Source organism: Ceratotherium simum, chromosome 8 (genome assembly GCF_057802395.1).
Source record: "Ceratotherium simum simum isolate JZ-2026a chromosome 8, ASM5780239v1, whole genome shotgun sequence".
Classification (NCBI taxonomy): Eukaryota; Metazoa; Chordata; class Mammalia; order Perissodactyla; family Rhinocerotidae; genus Ceratotherium; species Ceratotherium simum.
This window is the reverse complement of record NC_141907.1, coordinates 62188172-62214906: the sequence shown is the minus strand read 5'-3', so window position 1 is coordinate 62214906 and position 26735 is coordinate 62188172. Positions and strand designations below refer to the sequence as shown.

At 43.3% G+C, this 26735-nt stretch overlaps 1 protein-coding gene across 6 annotated transcripts in view; it reads right to left on the bottom strand.

Annotated features, from left to right (window-relative positions):
• The window catches only part of SHROOM3 (shroom family member 3), a 310752-nt gene that overhangs the window by 166421 nt on the left and 117596 nt on the right, over positions 1–26735 (bottom strand). The window lies entirely within an intron of this gene.

The window sequence follows — 26735 nt, the reverse complement described above, 5'->3', positions numbered from 1 at the left end:
CACGTACAAAAGGCAGTTCGGATTACTGCCCTCCTGCCGACCAATCGCCGGCCGGCCTGCCTGACAGCAGCCGGCCCCCGATGGAAGGGGAAGTGCACGCGGCCAGAACCCTAGAACCGGTTTCCACAGTGGCCGCTGGCACGCCAGGTCTCGCGCGCACGCCTGCCCCACACTCTGGAGAAGCCGTAAGGAGAGCTTGTGGCAACGGGAAAGCCACGTCCTGCCCTTCCCCAAACAGTGTCGCTCTAGGTCCTTTGACTCATAAACAACACAATGCACTGTGATGACAATTCAAGTGAAGGTAAGGAAGAATGAATCGCGTTGGCAGCTTTAACCATTTAATTAACCTGTCTGCTCTTCCTCCCGCCCCTTGTCGGGATCCACTTGGACTTCCTTGCAGCCGAATCAGTTCAATTTTTAATTAGCTATGGTTTTTGCAAGCAGCAGTTTCTCACAGAAGCTAGGAAATTGGAGGGAGAATCAAACAAAAAGAAAAATCTTTTCTACAGTCATTGTTTCCAACAATAAGATTCAATATTGTAAAAATCACCTCAGACACAGCAGTTTATAAAGATAGTGCTTGTAAAAAACAAAACATTAACAAAACACTGCATTTTAAAATTCAGCACAGTGGAGTGCCATGCGGCTCATCTTTGTGGATGGAATAAAACATTTCCTAAACTGCAACCAGCTAAAGGAATTTTACTTCAATCTATCATCCCAGGCCCTGAAACCACAATCCTTTGCAGCTGTATGGATAAGCAGTGCTTGATTCAAGTTTTGGTATTTGCCCCAGACTGTAGGGGTCAGCTTAACAGTAACCATAGACACAAAGAAAAGGAACAGTGCACGCAGAAAGAAAACGGGACACCAAGTGTGTCTAAGTTCGTGGGCATGTAAATGTATTTTCATTAGTTTACAGCTGCCATGGTGGGAAAAAACAAACCATAGGATCCACAAATAATTTGTAAACCTCCTTGCTATAGAATCTTAAAAAGACTTGCAGATTATTTTTCGATGCAGAAAGAAAGAAGAGGGAGAGGGAGCACTCACGCACACGTGGCAGAATTCTGAAATCGCAGGGGCACTATACTCTAAAGACAGACACCAAGAAAGTCTAAAGCATCCTCAAAGATGTCATTACATCTCAAAGGTGAGACTAATTTTATTTAAATACTGTTCCTTTATTAACCAGAAAGCCTGTCTCTCCAGAATGTTCCACTTGAATTCCAGAGCTATTTATATTCCTATAACTTGAAATCGAGGGAAATAGGATTGAGGCAAGTGTGGGATGAGAACAGTGGTCAGGCAGGGCAGAGAATCATCTTTCAGAAGAGAAATCTCCCACTAGACCATGCACCATGGATGCCTTCTATCAAAAGTTAGCTTTCTTTCCTTTTAGGAAGGCACCATTCTTATCCCAGTTCTATGATTTCCTCCCCCACCCTACAACATCCTCAAAGGCCACAGCTGCGTTGCATGTCCTTCCATCGTAGGCTACTCCCACCAAGCCAGAGTTCAAGAGCAGCCAGGCCTTGAAAGTTATTGTTTCAAATTTAACAACCTCCTGCTGCTGACGAGGAGCTCATCTCCACAGTGTGGAATGATAAATGGCAGTGCTTGACATCTGTTTATCACAATTAGCCATGACCATACCTCAAACAGCCGAACATTCACAGAGGTTGAAAGGAGCCAGGAGTCTACTCTCTTTTCATTTCACCAGTAATTTCCTCATAGCCCAGGTCTGTCCAATCTAAGTCCACTTCGAATCTACTCTCCTCCAAGTTCCCTGGGACAACATCCTCAACCGATTAGTGGCTCCAGGAACTGTGTATAGCACCTCATGGGAGCTATGTTACATTAGAAGAGAAGATATGGGACTGGCCCGGTAGCATAGTGGTTAAGTTCGAGTGTTCCACTTCAGCAGCCCAGAGTTCGTGGGTTCAGATCCCAGGTGTGGACCTACACACTGCTCATTAAGCCATGCTGTGGTGGCGTCCTGTATACAAAATAGAGGAAGATTGGCACCAGTGTTAGCTCAGGGCCAATCTTCGTCACCAAAAAAAAAAAAGAAGATATCTCTATGTGATTCTTTAGAGAAGCTAAAACCACAGGTAAGTAAAGAAAATAATTATATTGAAGCAATTAAATCACCTGTCCTTTCACAAATTATGAGATGAATAAGGGAACCATTGTTATATTTACAAAGAATGGATGGCCATGTAGTATTAGATTGAACCATATTAAATTGTAAATATTTGACAATTTTTGGCCTACTAAAATAGCAATTTCATGTGATTCAACCTGTAGTTAACTACTATACAACTAGTAATTAACTATGTGTCAAGAGTTACTATGTTATATTTTCTAATCATCACCTCAATTCTATAAGGTGAATACTATACTTATTGATAACAACTTTACAGATGAGGAAACAGAGGCTTGAGGAGGTTAAGGAAAGTGTTGAATACCTCACAGCTAGCAAGCAGCAGAGCTGGGATTCACCTGGCAATCTGACTCCAGAGCCCCTGCCTTGCACCACCACCCTCTGCAAAGGAGAATTTGAATTCTAACCTATGCATTCACTAGCTTTGTGACCCTGGGCCAATTACTAAACTTCCCCAAGCCTCAGTTTTCTCTCCTCTGAAATGGGACTGATGATAGAACCTATCTGATGTGAGGACCGAATGTGAAGATGTAAGTAAAGCACTTAGCATCACGGTGTCTGGCCCAGGGGATGTGCTCAAATGTTACCTAAGAGCAGTGGTATGGGCAGAGTGCTCACTCTCCCACTTTCACCAGGACCTGAAGTGAGATAGCATGTGTGTCCCCATCACCCCCTCATGGTCCGGCAGCCACCCGTGGGCAGGACAGTGAAGTCTGAGGTCCTCAAGTCCAGAAGCGACACCCTTCACGGTCAGTGCACATTACTTTGGCACATAGGAATTTCTTCACCCTGGAATGTGCACCAGCTCCCCCTCATCTAGAAGAGAAACCATCCACACCATGCTGCCCACCAGCCCATCCCACCCCCATAAACCCTGTCCTCAGCCCCATCTTCTACTTCCTGCTTGCTCTTCTTCAGATTTCTATTGAGAATCCGGAACGCTTTCACAAATATCTTAGACTTCTCATCTTAAATGAGAAGTCGAGCTTCTTTGGCAATCAGCTGTAGAGGGTTCTGCTATCCATGTATGAAGAAGCATTGATGGTCTAATCTGGAGGCAGTGCTGTGGTACCCACAGTGCACTGGACCAGGAGTTAGGGGCTTGGCTTTCCCTTCTCGTTCTACCACTGACCTGCTAAGTGACCTTGAACAAGTCACTTATCATCTCTAGGCTCCAGTCCTCATTCCAATCCAGAACATCACTAAGTTTATTGCCAATTCTAATATCTGTGGTGAAGAGAAAAAAAATGTAGTTGAGTTTTTGAAATACAGGGTTTTCAATTTTCCTTTATTCTAAAAGCTAGTAGCTCATCTACTCAGGCACATCCTGTTTTCTTTTGATTGCCTTTCAAAAAAAAAGCCACAGTCAGGGAGTTTTACATTACTCTGTTGACAAACTGCAGACCAAGATAGATAGCCTTGATTTCAGAACACCAGATTTCCACTGGTATTTTTCCTTAATGATTTGCACATGTCCTTGTAAGGTGCTTGTCTGTGGTTAGAGATGGGGGTATCTGGAGAGAAAGCTTCACAAGATAATGAAGAAAATGTGGTTTCCTTACTCACCTGCAATTTCTTTGTGTCCTTGTCTGTGCACAACAGTTACACTGTTCTGTAGCGGCTGTGAGGTAGATTCCTCGACGACGTATGGTAGTTTTGGATAGCTGTAGGGCACTTACTTGCCAGGCCTTATACTTTTACGGTATGCTCCAGAAGCTCAAAGTACTTTCACAGAGTATGTTTTTAAAAATTAAAAGTTTGTGGGGCCGGCCCCGTGGCGTAGCAGTTAAGTGCGCGCGCTCTGCTACTGGTGGCCCAGGTTCAGATCCCGGGCGCTCACTGACACACCACTCGTCAGGCCATGCTGTGGCGGCGTCCCACATAAGGTGGAGGAAGATGGGCATGGATGTTAGCCCAGGGCCAGTCTTCCTCAGCAAAAAGAGGAGGATTGGCATGGATGTTAGCTCAGGGCTGATCTTCCTTACAAAAAAATAAATAAAATAAAATAAAATAGTAAAAAAATAAATAAATAAAAATTAAAAGTTTGTCCTCAGTACTCCCAGGAGGAATTGAAAGAATTTTGTGAGTGGAGGAGATGGAAGCAGCCTCTTGGCCTCTGGTCTGCTTGCTTTTCATAGAGTGCTCACCACCTTCTAACATACTGTATAATTTATACACATATTGTGTTTATCATTCATTTTCTCTGCTCACGTGAATGTCAAGTCCATGAGGACAGAGATGTTTGTTTTGACCATGGCTGAGTCCCAAGCATCTAGAGCAATGACTGGCATATACTAGATGCTCAACAAATAAGTGAAACTTTGTAAAATCCTGGAAATGACTCAGGTAGAACGGGTACCCTGCACACCTCACTTTTAGAAATCACGCTATCATTAGAAGGAGGAGGCAACGTAGAATAGATCCCACTGGTGAGGACAGTGACAATGACCAGCTGATGATGATGTGTAAGGCGAAAAAAGTGAATAAACTTTTGTGGGGTTCAGAGTTAATTTAGCCCAACTCTGCAAATTCCCACATCCGGGTTCCGGGTTGAAGGAAAACTGGGCAGTGAGCTGAGAGAGAGAAACTTAACAAGCTCAGTTACTTTTCTAGTCCATTTTTGTTTAATTTCATGGGAAATTGTATTTGTTGGAGAACTCCAGGTGTGTCTGAAGGAGTCAGATCCTTGAGGGCACGCTAAGGGACGTGGACACACAGCAGCTGAGTCATGCTCGCTTTGTACTGAGGTAAAAGTTTTTTATCCCAATCTGACCGCACATTGACATCAAGGTTGAGGAGATAATGCCTATAGGCCTCTTAGCACTGTAAAAGATGTCAGTTAAGTCCAAAGTGTTATTACACAATACCTTTCCTGTATAATAACCGGAGGACATAAACCACTTATGAGACAGAAATCAGAAGGCATGATACTTTTTCTTTGCTGGTTGCTGATGCGAGTCACACTTTTCAATTTAAATTCTGATTCTATCGTGCTACCTTTGACCTCAGAGACTAACAAGCTTAAAGTAATCATATCACTCCTGTTCTTTTTGCTGTCTTCACAGTCTGTAGTTCTTTGGGGAAACCAAGGTATTTCTTCACAAGAAAGTTAGTGGCCAGAAGGTAGCAAATAAAGGCATTGAGCTCAGTCATCCCTTCAAAGCCCCCACATCCCAGATGGCGAGCCCCAAGCCACCACTTAGTGCTAAGAATAACAGGTAGAGGAGTTACCTTTGGGTTCTCATTTTACCCCTGGGGATGAAAAGAAAACTCTGGAGAAAGAGTACTGTGGAACACAAATTACAGCATTATTAATGATTCATTTCAACCTCTAGGAAAATTACACAGCTAATATAATAAATGAATAAAGTGGGGGCCAGCCTGGCGGCGTAGTGGTTAAGTTCGCGCGATCCACTTCGGCAGCCTGGGGTTTGCAGGTTCAAATCCCAGGCGCGGACCTATGCACCTCTTATCAAGCCATGATGTGGCAAGCGTCCCACATATAAAGTAGAGGAAGATGGGCATGGATGTTAGCCCAGGGCCAATCTTCCTCAGCAAAAAGAGGAGGATTGGCAACGGATGTTAGCTCCGGGCTAATCGTCCTCACCAAAAAAAAAAAAAAAGAATAAAGGGTAAAGGTAATAGCAAATATCAGTTACATTTATATACTTGTCTACTACTTAAGTTTCTTAGCAGGGGGCTTACTATGTATCAGGCAGGATATTAAGTACTTTACATATTTTGTTTTAACTCTTCTAACAGCTCTACAATGAAAGTACTATTATTATAATACCTACTTTACGGCTGAAGAATCTCAGGCACAGAGAGATTGAAAACTCACCCAAGATCACAAAACTAGCAAGTGGTGGTAACAGGATTTGAAGCCAGGCAGGCTGATTTCAAAGTATATGCTCTTAAACACCACTGCATATGTTAGATTTGCTGTGACTTAGAAATGGGATGTGTATGGCATGTACAATGTTTAGGAGTTTGGGGTATTTTTCCGACTAGCATATTTCTCCTTAGGGAGACTATGCCACGCCACCCCCAGCCAGATATCAGCAGAGTAGATCAGTAGAATGGCGCCAGCCAGCAGTAACAAGAGAGGCTGTCAAGCAATTAGCCTGATGATGATTTGGTATAATAAAACCTGCTTCAAATCATAACTTAGACAGTGTAGAGAACATTCTTCCTTTCGCTTTGCTAACCCTCCATCTTATGCTACAGTAGAAAAAGATAGTTTGAATCACAGTGGGGCTAGGCAACCACATGCCTTGAAAAGAAATGTGACAGGAGACGTACACAAGCAGGCACTCAGCACATTATGTGGGGTTTCTCAACTCACTCAGCAAACATTTCATGAGTACTTGCTATGGTGGGCACTGGAGAGACCAAAGAGAGTAAGACACAGTGATTCCCTGCCCCAGTTTAGTATTAGAAATTGTCAACCATCCCTCTACTGGAAAAGACTCAGTCTGAACAATTGGCTGGAGATGAAAAAAGACAACTGGCCAACCAGTGTTTGGGCTCCCGGGCAGGCAGAGTAAGTGGGCAAAGTGGCAGGTGTAAGGTCGTAGGAAGCAGTGGACCCCCAGAGCAAACTGGAGAGGGTACGCCTCACCCGACATGGGTACACATGACTCCAAGCCACTGCTGCCAGATCGTATGATTTTTCCAGAAGCTGGAAAGCCATATTCTTATGTAAAACTGCCAGATTTTTAATGTGGATTAAACAAATGTTTGCAAGCCAAATACTTCTAGATCAAACAAACATCTGCAGGCCAAATACTTCTGTAAGATATAGTTTTTGAACTCTGCCAATCAAAGAACTTTATTAAATTCAAGGAGTTGGCTTTTTAAAAATAAAACTGATAGCTTTCCTAGTGGCTTTGGTATGTGTCGACCTTCTGATCCTTAGTTACATCTAGTTTGAATCATTTTAAAATTTTTATTAAGATGTAACCTACACAGTGTATAAAGTGTACTAATCTTAAGTAAACAGTAAAAATGATATAGAATATTTCTAGCCTCCACATAAGGTTCCTTCCAGACTTTTTGAGCCTATTCCAGACTCCTCACCCCCTTTTTTGGCCTCCATGATCAATTAGCTTTGCCTGTTGTTTAGTTCAAATCTTAATCAATTAAACGAGAAATTGATAACAGATTTAGTTGCTTCAGGTCTAAAAGAAATAAAACTGGGTTTAAACAAAGGCACAACCAAAAAGAGTCAGGTAAACCCAACAATACAATGGAGCCCACAAACTCAGCCCAGTGCTTCTTCCAGTTCTGATGCTTGTTGCTTCCACAGCCCTGTTCTTCCCGATAACTATCATTTCCTGTGCAAACACCATATGCCAAGGAGGCACTTGTCATTCTGCGTGGAGTACCTCATTTAAACATTACAAAACCCTCTGAGATACAAATTCAAATAAAATTTATTCCAGCTGTACAGCTCAAGAGACCTGGCCCTGTGGTAGTTATGCAGCTAGATCCACACGGCCAACACGTGCAAAGTCGAGATTCAAAGGCAGGGCTATTACAAAGCCCAGGGACTTTTCCACCGGACTACATGGCCCCCCATAAAATTCATAAATGGGTGTTTTCTTAATTCTTCCACAAGAATAAGATAAACTTTAATTCTTAACCAGGAACATAATGAACCTTATTCAATTTAGAATCTGACTAGGAGTTCATGCTTCACATTGTAAGGATTGGTGGTAGTGGTAGAAGTATTCAAAGCTGATATTTATTATCTAGGTACTTTTATTTTTAAAACAACTTAATAAACACAGTAAATATATATATATACACACACACATATACATACATATATATATATATATCTCTCTCACTACCTTTTACTAGCATAGGTCTTATCTTTCTTTATTTACCTAAACTAATTTCCTGGAGCTTATGACACATCATCTTGTACAAATATAGTTCTGAGACAGGAGGCAGACTTGGGTGTTTAAAGATTTTCCTGTCTCTCAGGAAATTTGTGCAGGATAGAAATGAGATCAGAACAGTGGTGGCTACAGATTTCCTATGAGAAGGGTTCCTGGTGGCAGTGGATTATGCAGAAGTTGCAGGGAACTGGTCTTGAAGCTGTGTCCTCCATAGTAAGTTTACTGTTTTTACTTAGACCAGAGCAGTTTTCTAAAGATGCTTTCACCTATCCTTTAACAAGATTCAGAAAGCATGAATTGTTTACAGTAAAGAATATTATTTTATTGGGTGGGCAACTAATGCATATTATTGGGTGGTGGGGAGGGTTTCTAAAGCCCCACCATCTGCCAATAGCACCCCCATTGCTACCTCCAGGGAGAATGGGCTCATTCACTGGATGCCAAGTGATTGGAATAGCAGAACAATAAAGGGACCTAGAAGGGTCCTATTCAAACCAATGGGCAGAGTAAATTGCCAGGCCCTCCCGGGTAGCACATCCTCTCAGCAGATGGGGAGAAACTTATGGCGTTCCAATACTTTTTATGTAAAAGGATACAGACCACTAGGAGTTCATTTATGCCCAAGGCTTTTTAGCCTAAGATATGCAAAAATTCCAAGTATATATTACCTTTTATCTCAATAGCCACACTGAGACCAACTATCCTATTTAAATTCTAGAGTCAGATCTATTTGACCAGCTTCTTACACTTTAGGTAGCTTAGAAACTCAACTAAGATCTGGTGAAATACCCAAATTTACCAGAAACATCTGTTTCAAAATTCAGATCTGAACTCTAATGTCCAGGATTATGTTTTGTGGATAACTAGCTGAGTTAGCCGTGCCACCTTCACTCAGATCAATACCTGTGGCTTAAGAACTTAAGCCATTTTTAACTCACAACTTTAATCTTTGCTTTAGTCACCAAATTCCTTTTGCTAATTTTATTTTTAATTAAAAAAATTTTTAATTGTGGTAAAATACAGATAACATAAAATTTACCCTCAACCATTTTTTTTTTTTTTTTGGTGAAGAAGACTAGCCCTCAGCTTACATCTGTTGCCAATCTTCCTCTTTTTGCTTGAGGAAGATTGTCACTGAGCTAATATCTGTGCCAATCTTCCTCTATGTTGTATGTGGGATGCCACCAAAGCATGGCTTGATGAGTGGTGTGTAGGTCCACGCCCAGGATTCAAACCTGCGAACCCCGGGCCACAGAAGTGGAGTGCACAAACTTAACCACTATGCACCACCAGGCCAGCCCCTATCCTCAACCATTTTTAAGTGTACAGTTCAGCGATATTAAGTACATTCACATTGTTGTGCAACCATCACCACCATCCATGTTCAGAACTCCCTTCATTTTACAAAACTGAAACTCTGTACCCATAAAACACTAACTCCCCAGTAACCCCTCCCCCCAGGCCCTGGCAACCACCATTCTACTTTCTGTAGCTATGAATTTCACTACTCTAGGTACCTCACATAAGTGGAAACATACAGTATTTGTCTTTTTGTGACTGGCTTATTTCACTTCGCATAATGTCCTCAAGGTTCCTCCATGTTGTAGCATTTGTCAGAATTTCCTTTTTTTTAAGCCTGCAAATTCCTTTTTTTAACCATTAAATGTTTCAAGTTTATGTAGCAAGTCAATCAACTAGATTGAAGGGGAGTACGCTGACTCATGATGGTTCCACTTACAATTTTGCGATGGTACAAGATCAATGCTCATTCAGTAGAAACCATACTTCTAATTTTGAATTTTGATCTTTTCCCGGGCTGGCAATATGTGGTACGATCCTCTCTCATGATGCTGGGTAGCGGCAGCAAGCTGTAGCTTCCAGTCAGCCACGCGATCACGAGGGTGAACAACCGATACACTGACAACCCACACTATTCTGTACCCACACAGCCACTCTGTTTTTCACTTTCAGTATGGTATTCAGTAAATTTCATAAGATATTCAACACTTGATTATAAAATAGGCTTTGTGTTAGATGATTCTACCCAACTGTAGGCTAATGTAAGTGTTCTGAGCACATTTAAAGTAGGCTAGGCTAGGCTATGATGTTCAGTAGGTTAGAAGTATTAAATGCATCTTCAAGTTACAATCTTTTCAGCTTATGATGGGTATATCAGGAGGTAATCCCATCGTAAGTCAAGGAAGATCTGTATTTGGTCTGTTTAATAAGATTTGAGGTTTGGAGACCGTAAGAGAGGGAGTGATATAATTTACTGAAATCTTTAAAGCTGTGGTTCTTTAGGATGCATCAAAATCACCTGGAAAGCGTGGTAAACCATCGATTGCGGGGCCACAACCCCAGAGTTTGATAGACAAGGTCTAGAGTAGGGCCTGAGAATGTGCATTTCCTAGGAGTTCTTGGCCAGTGACCACACTTTTGAGAACCACTGTAACCTATCCAGGGTTAGGCCTGGAGGATTCCAATCACCAAATATTTCCCATAGTGCAAAGAAGATACCCCTCCCACCTAAGACAGGAGGCTTGCAGTTATAGAAGAAGGGAAGCCTAGAGCAGAATAAGAAGGAGTGAGAAAGTCCAGCCCTTGCGATTCCAGGGTATTGTGGGAATGAGGGAAAGGATGGTGGCAAGCTACACCGTCAGAACCCAGCTCTGGTTTCAGCTCTCTGGTCTCAGGAAGAAGAGGGCAAGCATGTGAGTAAATGAGGGGAGTGTGCAGGGAGTCAGGGAATCTTGGCTCCGTTTGAGAGTCTAGGAGAAGGTCACTGCGAGGAGCGCCTGGCCCAGCTCAATTTAGACAGACGTCAGATCCCAGCCAGCAGACTTGGAATGAGGCAGCTATGATGGGGTGAGATGATCCTGGGGTAGACCCCTGGGCCAGGGGTTGCCGGGTTGGAGAACTAGGCAGACACTAAGGTGTCTGAAGCCAATGGGTGCTGAGCAGAGGCTGAGTCTGCCAGTGGGAGGTGGCCAGGGATCCCCAGGGGCATCACCCAGGCCAATGCTGACCACAGATTCACCAGATGCAGAATTCAGCAGTGACAGAGGGGACCACGGATAGAACCTAGGGACCAGGGGACGGTGTGCCCAAAGACCTGCAGTCACCACCGCCCCAAACCCCCAGACACTATTTTGCAGAAGCAGCTGGGCAGTGGAGATGAAGATGACATCTGAGAAGGGAACATTTCATGTCAGAGCCTGAGCATTACCTCAAGGAACCACTCAAACGATTAGACCAGGCTAGCTCTTAACTTGGCTGGGACTAACAGTTACTGTTTTGTTTTCTTGCTAACCAACAAGTGTGAGTTTGTGAAAAAGACCAGATTTAGACAGAATAAAGAACGCACATTTTTTTCTGTATATCTGTCATGTGACGAGGGTTGTTAGATAAAATCAGGAACATACTTTCACTAAAAAATTATTTGTTATCTGAAATTCAAATATAACTGGGCTTCCTGTATTGTGATTTGCTAAATCTGCCAACCCTGCATGTGACCTACTATTGCATGGGCACATGTGGTGATAAGGTTATCAGAGTGTCCCTTCATCGCACTGCCTACTTCAGCCCACAAACCTCGACCATGATACAGTCTCTTTATTGTGCCAACGGAGGGCAATTGACAGAGCTAAACCCCAATCTGCGCATAGTGGGTTTCAAGCTTGTGTTAATATTTCAGAAACAGTCAAGTAGCAGAGGAAAACTAGCTCAGGATAAAATCATCCCTGCAGACAATCTACAAGGGGGCAAATCCATACCTGAAACATACTGATCACTTTCCTTTCACAATATATATTCAAACATGGATATTCGCAATTGAAGTATCACAACACACCTGTAAGACGATTTCCAAAATTGTGAAACGAGCATTTTAACTATACTGTCGGGATATCTGAGGTATCCTCTCTCCCCATCTCCAGGGCCCACTGTCACTGGCCACTAAGGCTTCCTGCCAACTGTGCCAGGAGCTCATGGGGGCTATGTCAGCCCTGCAGGCTGACACGGCCCAGGTCAGCCTTATGAGGTTGAGGTCACCTGCTGACCATGACTGGAAGGAGTCTAATGACAACAGCCACCTCACTATCCACAGATAGCGCCAACCTATTTGTCACAGAGATAACACCATTGGGAACACATTTCTTTATGTTAAGATATTGATAACCTGCAAAATCGCTGTTAAAAATATGAATAATAGCTTTATTACTGCCATTTTATTTTAGCGTAAGATTGTACTGTTTTCAAAGGACTTCATCTATTCTTAGCTATGTCTTTAGAACTTATCAAGTAACCCCCCAGCAAGGTTCTGATGGAACGAGAAATGGAAAGGCAAGTCTGAATGAGGACCCAGGAGAGAGACAGGTGTCTAGGAACAATTCCTAGAAGAGGAAAGATTTGAGAGAGATGGGGTGGGGAGTGCAGAGAGCAGTGGGGCTGAAATGGGGAGAAGCCAGGAGGCTTCACCAGGGTGCTGGCAAGAGCAGAGCACCAAGACAAATTCCATCTCCTTCAGAAGCTGCATTAGACCTCAGTCAAGCCTATCCTGCCATGGACAGAGTCTTTTAGGGCTCTGGGTAAGGACTCGTGAGTCTAGCACTTAAACCCAACAGCATTTATCAAGCATCTATTATTTGAGTGAGAGGTGATAAAATCTCAAATGTTCTTACAAAACAATGAAGGTTCCAACATTTCAGTACTAGTCAGGTATTTCAACCATTTAAAAATTACAGAACAAACTGTGATTGGAATCAAGCTGTGGGGTTTTTTTGTTTTGTTTTGTGGGAAAGTTGAAAATGATGAGCCTGTATTCATATCTTAATAACCATAAAACCCTCTGTCACTTCTCCCTTCTTGCTGTGTTGTTTCTCCCGTTTCTATTTTTATTGGCATGTGGACTTGCTCCCATCAAATGAGTTAGACAAGATGGGAAGGTTAATTTATGGAAGGGAATGTTAATCAACACTGCTGGGAAAACACAAGGCACCAGTGTGTGCTGTCTTTAAAGCAAAACAAATTAAAGCATTGGTGGAACCCAAACTGTGGTCACCCAGAGGCTGAAGAACTCACGCTGGTTTGGGGTTTCAACATTCACAGAATACCAGCTCGTCTGAATACCTACTGGCTTAAAATCTTGGGCTTTTGTGTGGGATAGACTGGAGTTGCAATCCACACTTAATAGATGTATCTCCTTAGCCAGGCTGCCCTACTGAAAGTCTGTTTCCTCGTCTGTAAAATAGAGTAATAATAATACCTATTTCATGGGGTTGTTGTGAGAATTAAATGAGAGAATGAAATGCTTAGAAACCCAAAGCTAACAGGAGAGAGCTTACTAGAATTCTTTATTTAAAGGTGGTGGGCTAATTCATAAATCAAAATTGATTCCTAGAGATGATATTCTACATTTGATCCAAATTAATCCACTTCTTCGGAACCTGCTATGAATCTTATGAATGTGAATGCCCGGTGGTCCAGTTCAACAACCTCATGTATATTCAACTTCAAGTGCCCCCATTCTTTTATCTCATTTCCTTAATTTTAGAATGTTAATCCCAAGAAATTTTAATTCTGATACCACCCACATCGTCTGCATTTAGGGGACAAGACAGGAGTGTCCATGCATTATTACACACACACAAAAAGACTTCTCACCATTGTAGGGCTGTTCCCAAAATATCAAAGATAAGTAAGCCTTTTCTGAACATTTTATTGAAAGGTCTCAAAATTAAATTTGCAACTATATGATACCTTGTAAACTCACAAGTTTGCAAAGAGGAAAAATGCAAGATAGATTAAACAAAACAAAATAAAACACTGTGGGTCTTAAATTCCTGAACATGAGCTTATTTTTCTGTTGGTTAGTATCTTGTGGAATGACTTGGCATTTTTGACCTCTGCCCCTGACTTTGAGACAGTGATGGAAAGGGGATGTGGAATCATGAAGCAAAGGTTGAAAGGGCCCTTAATCCAAACACCGGGGGTCTCAGCAGGGATGCTGCTGAATGTTCCCGGGCTGCAGCCCCAGGTTGTGTTTACCGAGGATTCCCACAGACCAATGCTGGTCCTCACGCCTCATCAAGTCAGCATTGTTGTTATGAAGGTGTCAGACGTGAAACTGTGCAAACAGAATGACATGGAGGCCATTCCTGCTTAGTGACCTGTACCAGAAAGGTCTATTTTTAGAAACTGCTGCAAGTTGCTATGCCCTTGGAAAGAAGGCAGGCCACACATTACTGCTATTTTTGAACATTTCTGTGCATTTGGGCTGTGTTCTACAATGCTTGTGAAGGAGTTCAGAGAAGATAAGAACCATCCTCAATCTCTATTTAAAGTTGAAAATCTGAGTTTTGAATTTTACTTATACATCATGGCCAAGAAGAGGCATAAAGCTATTCTTTCATTTTGAGGAATAACCATGGAGTCGCTCAAATTGACACTGATCCCATCCTTTGCGGTGTTATGTGGGCCAAAGAGACAAGGAAAGATCCACAGGAATGGCTTCCCCCAGCCAGGGGAAGGCTGGGAAGCACATCTTCCAACGCTGCAGGCTACAGGCCTCAGTGGGCATTAGAATCACTTGGTTAAAAAGCAGGCTTCCCCCCAGAGAGTCTGATTTAGGGAAGAGTACAGGGATTTGCACGTTAACAGACCACAGCTGATTTTGAAGCAAGCTGTCTAAAGTTCACACTTTGAGGAAAAGCTGTTACAGGAAGAAGATAGGAACACATGAAAGCAGCTGAAGAGTGAGAAGGGAGAATCATTAAATAAAACATGAAAACACCAAATTATCAATTCCTGCCATCAATGAGAGAGGAAAAGCCCTAAGATTAAAGCGAAAAAGAGCACCGGCCTTGGAGTGGTCATGCATGCACTGAGAGAGCCAACGTGGTGTTAGAAAACCTGCCTTCTCTTCCTGAGTCTGTTTCCAGTCCTGTGACCTAAGGCTACGTCCTTCAATTTCTGGGTGCTTCGACTTCCATAAAGTAGGCAGCAGTCTCTCCAGAACGACCCCTCTGGGGGTCAGGAGAGAGGCTTTGCCAGTGACCTCTGACCCCCCACCCCCACACTAAAGTCCTTTACATCTACAGTCATTAGCAGGTCACCTCTTATTCCTTTTTTTTTCTGACAAATTTGATTTCTGTCCAGTTTGGTTTGACTTTCACTGGCAGGAACCATAGCCCCCATCCACCTTGAATCTTGCTCTCCCACCCACATGTTTTGGGCTTTGGGGCAGTAAAACTGGGCTAAAAGTAGGGAAGACACCATTTCTCTTAATAAAGGATGGAGCTACCTCCACCTGACAAGTAATTGCTGAGTTCTGGTGCCAGCAACTGCTTGATAACTACTCACTGAATGGATGGAAATGCACTAAACCCAGGGCCGAGTTTTTTTCTTTTCTTTACATATGTTGTCTTTATTGTCACAACCTTCAGACAAAGGCGAGATGATTGTCTTCACTTCTCAGAGCAAAAAAGGGAAAGTGAAGTGAAGTCAGTGGGCCCAGACCTCAGGGTCAGGGGCTGAGTCACAAACCAAGTTCTGTCAGATTCTAAGCCAGGGCTCCTGACACTGCACAGCGCTGCCCCGAGAGTGGGGGTACTGGAAGGGAACCCAACCTCCACGTGACGAGGTGACTACAAAGGCCACTTGTTCCAGTGAGGCTTGCAGAAGATGGGGGCACGGAGAAGGGCCGGTCCTGCCACGGGAAGCATCCGGAAGGCCAGGCTCCCAGGACCTAACCTCCAAGCGAGGCCTGGAGCCGGTTGCCTTACTGAGGGGAGGCCCGGGGCATACAGGTGGGAGGGGTTAGGTGGATCTCATTTCACAGAGAGAAACTTTCAAATCCCATCCTTCTCAGTGGGGGGTGCAGGTGAGCAGTGTGGTTGGTGTAGTGATGAGACTCTTGACCGAGAGGGCAGTGAGCATAAGCCCAGCCAAAACTACTAACCCTGTCTAATGACATAATGCATAACTCACCACACCCGTGAGGGAGATACCGTTGTTACACAGTACCCATTTTACAGATGACGAAACTAAAGGTAGAGGTTAAGGCACTCGTATACTCCAGACTTATAAATAGTAAAGCTGGGATTCAAAGTCAGGCAACTGGCTGAGAGCCCGTGCTCATAACCACCATGCTACACAGCTGCTATCGAGTATATTTTTGTTTCATTTCACCAATATTCAGGGAGCACCTATCATGTGCCAGGAACCATCTCAGGCACTGGGGACCCCACACTGAACAAAATCTCTGTCAGCTCGGAGTTTGTATTCTGATGAGAGGAAACAGAATGAATAATTTTGTGAGTGTATGTCTCACAGGTGAAAAATAAAAAACAAGGAGTGTTGGGATATGGTAGGAAGGGGGCTGCAATGTTTAATTGGCTGTACAGGGAAGGCCGCGATTTGAGCAAATCTCTGACAGAAGTAAGGGAGCGAGTCAAAAGGGCATAACTGATAAAAATTATAATTTATTTTTTAAAACAACTTGAGTAACATACAGCCACTAGTGAAAAAGCAATGCTTCTCTTTCACCATTTGCTCCTTTAAGTCATGCAGGGAAGGACGAAGAGTTATGAAAATGCCTCACTCCTGTGACAATTCCATAGAAGACTCTAGGTGGCCAGGGCTTGCGGGCCACTTATTTACAATCAACAAATAACAATGGCTGATTCCTCAGAGACACCTTTAAAGAAACATTCCAAAATTCCAAAGAATCCTTTTAAAATGCTCCTTAGAATCACAGTCTTCATGAAAACAACATAGCAACCTTCCTACATAAACAATAAACACATTAACCAAGCAACCGTCATACCCGCCAGCATAATTTTACACCTCCCACCCACTGAGCAAACAGCATCAGACAGGAGTTTGACAGCAGAATAAAGGGGGAGTGGAAAAGTTGCATTTTTCAAATGCACTGACGAACTGTACAAAGCAATCTGGCAGCTAGTGGAGAGAGTGACGTGGGCCTCTAGACCAGCAAGGCAGTAGAACAAACTTTTGGTGACAGAGGCAAAGGCACAAAGAGGCTAGTTTAATTTAATTAATTAATTTATTTATTTATTTATTTATTTTGAGGAAGATCAGCCCTGAGCTAACATCCATGCCAATCCTCCTCTTTTTTTTTTTTTTTGCTGAGGAAGACCGGCCCTGAGCTAACATCTATTGCCAATCCTCCTTTTTTTTTTCCCCCTTTTTCTCCCTAAAGCCCCAGTAGATAGTTGTATGTCATAGTTGCACATCCTTCCAGTTGCTATATGTAGGACACTGCCTCAGCATGGCCAGACAAGCAGTGCGTCGGTGCGCGCCCGGGATCCGAACCCTGGCCGCCAGTAGCGGAGCATGCACACTTAACCGCTAAGCCACGGGGCCGGCCCCGAGGCTAGTTTTAAAGGTATAATTTTACCAAGGACTAACTAGGCTTTTCAAAACCATCCCACACTAGGGCACCAGAGGCATAGAACCATGAGGAGACAGGTGGTGACAAATACATATTTGAGGTTGCCACTTTAATTAGCAATGGTCAAAGGCAGAAGAATCTTAGGGGTCATCTCAAGTCAGATAGACCCAGGGGCTCTCTGCCTTAAGGCTAAGTACCAGCGTAGGGCTCTCAGCGCTTCCAGACCTATACCAAAGCCTTTTCCCGGGAACTTGCTAGGACACCTGTGATCTTGGAGTAGTTATAATTAAATGACATACAAGTATATAACCCAGAAGGAAAGGAAACAGTAAAACAATGAAATTGTCCAGAATAAGACAAAACTGCCAAGACCTTTGAAGCTCTGGTGTCCCATTAAGGATATGGGTAGTGTGTGGTATATAACAATTCTTTCCAGAAACCATTTCTCTACCCCTCACTCCCAAGAAATGGGGGACTTGTGCTAAGGTTATCCAACATGTCATTTTTAAAAATCAGGGACTGGGCCGGCCCCGTGGCTTAGTGGTTAAGTGCGCGCGCTCCGCTACTGGGGGCCGGGGTTCGGATCCCAGGCCAGCACCGACACACTGCTTCTCAGGCCATGTGAGGCCGCGTCCCACATACAGCAACTAGAAGGTTGTGCAACTATGACATGCAACTGTCTACTGGGGCTTTGGGGGAAAAAAATAAATAAATAAAAATTAAAAAAAAAAAATCAGGGACTGATGAAGTAAATGAATATTCCATAAGGATAGATAGATGCTCGCATGCTAGTTCCACTCTAGCCCCTCTTGACACGTCTTCATGTCGTATGTCCCGTTAGACTAAGTTCAATGGCATCGAGCCATCTTTCCTTCATGGTTTGTTTCCTGAGGGCAGCATCCAGAAATGACTCGTAGAGGGCACATGGCCACTGCAGTATGATGGGTATGATTTTACCCCCTCAAACGTCGGGACGGTCCCAAAACTTGCCGGTGAAGATGAGCTCCCAGAGCAACGGCATGTGGTAACAGCTCAGGTCACAGATGTTCCTGAGGGAAGGCCAGAACAAGTGCTGGCCCTCCACAACCCCTCCCCCACCACACCCATTTATCAGCAGTAACATCACTGTCTGAGCTTTTGAAAAAATTACCCCTCTATACAGCAGTAATGAGAAACAGGGCTCACAGAAATACAAGCACATGAGCCACCGGTGATGTGGCCCGACCCCAGCAGGCCTCCCTGGCCCCCGGGCAGGCCTGAGACCTCAGCAGCCAGGCTCTATGCTGTTGCACTTGAGTTGCCCACCCTTAACAAGGCTCTGCTCCACTCCTGCCTCTCTTGGTTCGCCTTCTTGATTCTCTGCCTGCCGCTATCCTTATGTCCCCTTCCACTCTGCATATCTTTCTTCTACTTCTCATCTTCTACTTCCTCATTGTTTCTCTTGATCATTTCAACCTATGGCTTAAACCAGTGGGTGTCAAACTTGACTGCACATTAGAATCACCCAGGCAGCTTTAAAAATGTCCAATGCCGGGCTACACCCTATATCAATTAAATTAGAATCTTTCGGGGTAGGACCCAGGCATCAGTTTGTTTGTTTGTGTTTTATTAACTCCCTACATAATTCCAATGTGTGGCCAAGTTTGAGAAAGGGCAGCCTTAAGCCATTTTGATTCAAGGATGCAGAATTACAAATGTTTGGTTCATCTTCTAAGTCAGAATCATCCAAACTTATTCTAGCAGATGTGCCCACATTTAGAATTGGGGGAAAGGATTCCACCATAACTTGTGTGTGATCTCAGCTCTCAGACTGCATATCCTATAAAGGCTCAGACAGATATTTGAGTGTCATTCTTTAATGGGTGGGCACAGTGCAGTGACTCCTGCTTGGAATACATTTGTCTGAAATAAAACCATGTTATCCCAGGAACGAAACGAGGTCTTTTATCATCAAATCTCCTTCGTTGGGAAACAATATGGCATTCCTTTGTATGTGGCTAGTGTTCAGTGCATAGCCGGTGAGCATATGTAACCCATTGAGTAAAAATAGTGGTTATCATTATGTGCTACAGGAAAAAATGTCCCTTTTCACATTACAGTAAGGGAGTCTTATTGCATACCTCTCAGGAAACCTAATAATGTGTTACATGAATTTTCCATGGGAAGGAACAACTGGTTAGGAAATCAAATACTATACTTCTAGACAGTGACATTCAAACCTAGGACTCCAGGGAAGCCAAAAACTGCTCTAAGTATGGTCCCAGCAGGATTGAAATACCTCCTCAAAGCATACTGAGCAAATTCCCATGATGCCAGGCCTCTTGGAAAGTTTCTAGGGGTCAAAGGCCACTGCAGCTGCCTCCTTCCCCTCCTCTCAACCACTTGCTCAAGTGGAAAAAATGTTTAAGTTACCACAGTTCTCAGTTATACTGATTTCCCCTCTGGGGAAGTCTAATCCTGGGTCCTAAGATGGGATGCCAACTGTACTGCAGTGTGGGATTTGTCTTCACGTCCCAGGTATTTGCCAGCGCTTTGTTCAAATTAAGAACTACACAGAGCAGAAGAGCGAAAGGACAAGTAAAGTAAAGGTGGGGGCTGATGGGGGTGATGAGAGGGTCATCACAAGTGTTAGGGAGCCATGTGAGGTGGGAGGTATCATGCGAGCCATGAAAAGCTCCCAACAGGGAAGTCACAAGAGTTAGACTGCCCACCATATAGGCTGCCACCGCAGCTCCGTGCTCTCCTCAGAGGTTGCTGGCTGGTATAACACACCCCCTTCCTGCACCTCCGGAGAGGACTGAGCCATAGAGCACAGCCTGGGGCCCTATTTTATATCTTGAGAGGCAATTCTTGGAACTTACATGGAGCAAAAATCTTTCTCACTTGGCTTCTGTGTCCAGGTGAGGTGGAGGAGGCCACATGCATTGTGCACACGAGTGAGGACCTGGAGCTTCAAGAACACTTTTGCAATTGCCTATGAAAAGATCATGGCTCCTTTTCTACTTGTCCTCAACTCCTACTGCCAGCCACTTGATGGTTATACTTGGACATCGTAATTTTTCCAAAGGCCACATACTGTGCTGTCCGAAGAACATTACATTTTCAAACGGCTTAGCCTGTGCCATGGATGCCTATACAACCTGACCAGTTAACTCAACAGAACAAAGACGAATCCTTGGAACAAAGGTGTACCAGAGGATGAAAGACATTTGCCTTCTGCAGTCTCTGGATCCTTTTCTGCAGCTCAGCCTCCCACCAATGAGCTTTGATTTGCTTCAGAATCAAAACTCTTTCTACTTAAATTCTCCGGAGAATATGGTCTTTTTTTCAAAATCCCCATTCTAAACTTGGGCCTAGTTGGTACTGTCCTTTAAAACTACATTTCCTCTTAGCAAAAAGGTTATAATCAGAAACTTTAAAACCAGTATGTTCTCATTTGCACAAACAAGTCAAATCAGTGCATTAAATAGAACAATAATAAGAGAATGCAGTCAGGTAAATTTTCATGAGCTGAGACTGTGCAATAGAAGCTCCTGGTGGAAAAATGATTTAATATTTTATTACAATGAAGCATTTTCATATACACTATCTTATTTCATCCTTATAGCAACTCAATAGGAAAGGTATTATTACTGTTCTCCATTTTAAGAAGAAACTTAGTCTCAGAGAGATTGAGTTGTGCCCACGATACCACGGCCAGAACACAGCAGAGCTGAGACTGGAATCCAAACGATCTGCAGTTCCCTTCCGCACGCCGTTTACCGTTTCATATCTGAGAACTGGCAACTTGGTGCTGCACGATCTGGTTTAGAGATTGCCAATTTATAAGGAAAAAACAGATGCGTTTTATGTTCTAGAAAAGTTTCAACCCTCCCTTCAAACTTCGTTGCTTTAAAAATAGGGAGTTCTGTTCAATTTACTTTTTAAAGCTCTTAGTGAACGGTTTCTTTAAACTGCTTTAAAATAGTAAAAAAGAGACATCAGGTGGTTAAGCAGAGTAAGCTGCTTTAAGAATATAGATGCTTTTTAAGGGAATAGAGTTAGACTGAGGGGGGGATGGGTAGGTGGTAAAACAGTGTGAAGGATGTGGGGAGGAGGTAGCAATAATATTCTAAGAAATTATTTTCTCTGATAAACTGTAACCATGAGTTGGAAAAGGAACTAATTTGCAAAGTCCTTTTTTTATTAATAGTTAATAGAGTTAATTTTGTTTCCTTTAAGAGGGCTTTAAAAAGCATTCTGTTCATTATCAGATACTTCTTTCAAGATCACTGACTTGCAAATCCTGGGCAAGTTACAGTCTCACAACTCAATCTAGACATAAAAAGGTCACAGAAATCTGACCTGGAGGTGACAAGTGTGTGAGCCACCCATCCCATTCCATTCCAATAATGTCATCTTACCCATTTATAAAAAGAACTATTCTGCTAACCCTCAGAAATGTGGGATGGGTTTTTTGGGGGGAGTGTGGGCCCAAGGGTTGTGGCAAACTTAATTTCTTGTTAGCGGGAAGGAAGCAGCTGTAAAGCAACAAATAGTTTTCTTTCCAGAGGCTGATGGAGACCCTCCCATCAGCGGGGTGCACTCAGCAGGGTGCACCAGCCGTGAAGTGCGTTTCCTCTGAACTCCCACAGGAAGTTCAAAGTCAGCGGGGAATGGCCTCTCATTTAACAGTTTTTCCAAGGTGAATTAAAAATCAGTTTATTTGGTTTTTCTTGTTTTTGTTTCCAGTCTATTTTTTAGGCATCACAAATATTTCTAAGTGGAGGAGACAGTTGGGTGGAAAGCACTAGTTCACTGCTTGAGGTGCCAGAAGTCTCCAAGACTGGCTCCTCAGAGACCTAGACCCTCATTTTGGCCATTAGCATGTGGCCTCAGGCAAGTCCCCACACATCTTTGGATGCAGTTCTCGTGTTTCTACCTCCAGGCCGAGCCGTGGGCTGAAAGTGACAAGACCTGGATTCTCACTCTGGCCTGACTAATTCTGATAATCACTAATTCTGATAATTGTGATAGTGCAGGACAGGAATCTGACTCCAAACACAGGGCAAGTCACAAAGCCTGGGAGGACACAAATTTTAGGCAAATGCTCATCGTGCTTTTGCGAATTCAACCCTCCTTTCTCCTCAATCTCTCTTTTCCCAGTAAAATGTGATCTACTCGTACTCCTCCTTCTCCTCCTCACACACACACATATACTCAGTCAAATAAGAAATAAACGTTCCCTGCTAACATGTCAACTCATAGAATAAATGAATGGAAAGGGGAAAAGCTACTTCAAATTTGCAGAGCTGGTGGGAAGGTTAGGAGTACGACTCCATTTTGAAAAGGGACTCCCTTTTTCCCACCCGCTGCTTCCTGTTATGAATCAGACAGGCTGCCTCCTCTGCCCAGAAAGACCATTTCCCCACCCCAGCCCTCACATTAACTGGGACCTCCAATCGTATGCTGTGTTCTAGAGATTAAAATGGACTTCTCACAGGAGATAAGTTACTTAACAAATATGCATTTTATTTTCAGGAGAGTTCGTGCTTTAATCACCACGCTATATACCAAAGGTACACACTTCTCACTTAATCCTCACAACAATCCTGTGAGGCAAGAATCAAATCAATTAAATGGCTTGCCCAGGGCCACACATCTGATACCTAATGCCATCAGACCTCAAACCCAGGCAGCATCAAACCTGCATCCCCATCTCATGCATCCTCTCTCCTAGGAAGAATGAGGCTGACTTTCAAATGGTTTATGTGAGCCTTGCAAAAAAAGTACATAACATTTACACCCCCAAACTTTTCTTTGCCACACAAACAAACCATTGATACCAAACTTAGTAGTAGGATAGTATTTGGCAAAAACAGCACTTTGATGCAGAAGGTTGGGCTGGATTTGCCAAGAAAAATGGGGGTAGGGGAGATGAGAATTGGGATTACAGATCCATTGATTACAGTGCCTTCTGATTATCCGATTCAGGACAGGAATCTGAGTCCCAATTCAGGGTAAAAACATGAATTTAGGTGAATACCCAGTAATTAACCCCCAGTCTGTTCTGAAGGGGCAATGTAGCCTCTGATTTTTTAAATTTAAATTTTAGGCTATCTGAGAATAGCAGTGAGTATTCCCTGGACTAAAAGCACCTTGCATCCCCCTCAGGGATGTTAGATTAAACCTGAAGACCCTTCCTTTAGTCTTCAGTTTCCATTCTAAATGTTACTGCTTCTAGGACATGTATTTGACACCTATATGCCCAATAAAGTCTCGTCGAACTCAGAGGGGTTTGGAGTATTGACTCCTACTTGTGTACATGTCTGCTTTCCTAATTTACAGCCTTTGTACTGTCCTTGCATTCCACAAAGGTATTCTCTCTTCAATTTTCCTTCAGCTGGGAGATGTTGGTTTTCCTTTTGGGAGGTCTTTGGCCCACTTCTTATTTATCATTGCTTCTCCATTTATCCACCACTAGCAGCAGACCTCCCCTCTTTGTGGACCCAGCAGCACACACATTCTCTGCTCTTGCAGCATCCACACGGCCCCCTTCATTCCCTCCTCCCAGAGCACTAAACTCTGCCTTCTTTATGGGTCAGCAGATCTTCCAAGGTCTTTGACCCACAACTCACTTGAGACTTGGCATTTCTCTTGTCACTGTAGCCTTTTAAGAAGGTGTTTCTAATTTTCATTGTTTTTGGTCACTGGGTAAGACACCCTCCAAACTTATATCAACACCACTACTCTGCTCTGCATTCTTGGCATTTTTATGAAGGACGTGGAAGCCAGCTGACAAGAGGTGTTGCCCTCACCCACCTAAAACTAACTTTAAGAGAAAAAGAGGCAGGTACAGATGGAGCTGCTGATACAAAAATTTTCACTATGCAAATATTTTCTCCAGGAAACAGACCCCTCAATTATGTTTCCAGGAAGCCACCTCAATCTTTTTTAAAAGAATAGAGATCACTTAGGAAAAGAAGGAAAGCTAATAAATGAAATATCACAAGTCTATTTATGAATAAATAGAAGGAAATGAAATCTTAGGGCACGACATGTGCCAAGGTATAATAGTTCATTCCTAGGAAATAGAAAGTGACAGCTCTGCTAAATACAAAGCCACATTAATCCAGAGCAGAGGGGCTTTTACCCAGTTCTCTGAAAGGTAGGGGAGGAATGTCCACCCATGTCTACCACAGCATGTTCATAATCCCCATCTCTAAGTAAGTGTGAGAAGAAAAGACAGCCTCTTTTCCTCAAATTCTGAGAGTTCAACTATAAAAATCAACACATAATAGATGAGATAAGACATATTCAACAGGCATTTTAGAGACAAAATATTTCCCACAGCAAAAGCAGAGAGTGCAAGGACTCTCCAGTAACCTTATCGATCACATTAGCATATCTATAGAAAGAATGTGTCATTCAGAAAGGGGATTTGGGGTGGAGGCTCAGAGAAGAAATGAGATTGGAGAGGAGCACTTTGGCAGCATGATTCCCTGTGTCCAGAGGGGAAAGTGCCCTGACTCAGCAGTGTGAGGTCTGGGCCGCCGACACACATTTCCCTTAATGGAATGATGGACCGTCTGGCTGTCAGAGCAGATGCCAGCACACACTGGTGCCTTAGACACACTCTTTTCACTCTGAGTCTGACATCACCATGTAACCTCCTGACCCAGTTATGGTCAGACTTCCTATTTAGTTTTCTTGTGGAGATAAAGTATACTGATTCTTGGTCCACTTGGGATACTTGTTCCACTTAAGAGTTGTCTTTTTCAAAATGAGTTAACACATTGACATTCTGGTGTATATCCTTCAATACCCTGTGAGTTTGCATAATGTAAATTAACATTCTTAAATTCCATGAGCTCCTGGGCACTGTCATGACTAGTTCTGTACCTATAAGTCTGGGGACCAGCCCCTTAATGGTGGTAAATTCACCAAGGAAATAAGGGGGTGAGGGGAGAGCTTCTTGACAACCAGGCAGCCAGTATATTTGGTAATATGGCAATACTCGTCCATGTTATCACATGCTTCTCTCTAACCCAATCCAGAATAATAATGATCGAGTATTGCATATCTACTATGTACTTATACTTTATTCATTAAATCCTCATACTGCCCTTTCGAGGCAGGAATTATTATTTCCATTTTATAAATGAGGAAATTAAGGTTTAGAGAGGCCCAATGGCACACAAGTTGCAAATGACAAGGCCAGATTTCAACCCCAAACTGTTTCCTGTTATGCTAGAAGAAGTAATTCTAATCTCATGTTACCATCAACCACCAGGCATAACCAGAAGCCAGCAAGACTTCTTTTCATAGCAGTGTTAAAATGAAACAACAGGCCCAAAATGGAGTCACTTGTGCTAAGCAAATCAAGACTTAATCCCTAGCCTAATTGCAGTTACAACTTTCCCCAGTAATGTAGTATTAACCAGTCAGTGTGGAATTTTCTGGTCAGTACCATTGAGGTAATCCTTTCCATCACCCAAAGGAAGATGAGTTAATCTGCCACATAGACCCCTTCTGTCCTCCACAGGTAGGTTACTGAAGCCTGAAATAATCTTTCTCGTTTATGACTTCCTTGTCTTGCCTTTAAAAAACCTTTCCCTTTCTATAGCCCTTTGGAGCTCCTCTCCACTTGCTAGATGGCACACTGCCCGATTCATGTCGTTCAATAAAGTCAATTAGATCTTTAAAATTTACTCAGTTGAGGGGCCAGCCCAGTGGCGTAGTGGTTAAGTTTGCACACTCCACATCCCAGGCACGGAGCTATACACCACTCACTAAGCCATGCCGTGGTGGCATCCCACATACAAGAAATAGAGGAAGATTGGCACAGATGTTAGCTCAGCAACAATCTTCCTCAAGTAAAAAGGGGAGGATTGGCAACAGATGTTAGCTCAGGGCTAATCATCCTCACCAAAAAAAAAAATTTACTCAGTTGAATTTTTGTTATTTAACAGCAGGAAACAGAGCTGCCCTCCCCAGGAGTTAATCTCTCACCAGGGTCCTGTCAAAACACATCGGTAGTGTGGATTCCACTTTCAGTCCTCAACAGACAAACGCCAGTGTTCTGAGGCTGGGTTTTGGGTTCCTATGCCACAGTGAGTTCAAAACCTTCAACACTCTTCCGGACACATGGAATAGGTCTAATGGTTCTGAGCCTTCCTACCCATCTGAGAAACCAACCACCATGTTTCGGATGACTGCTTGCTTTACTGAAATCTTGACCAGGAATGGGCCTATGCCTAGAGTTGGCCAA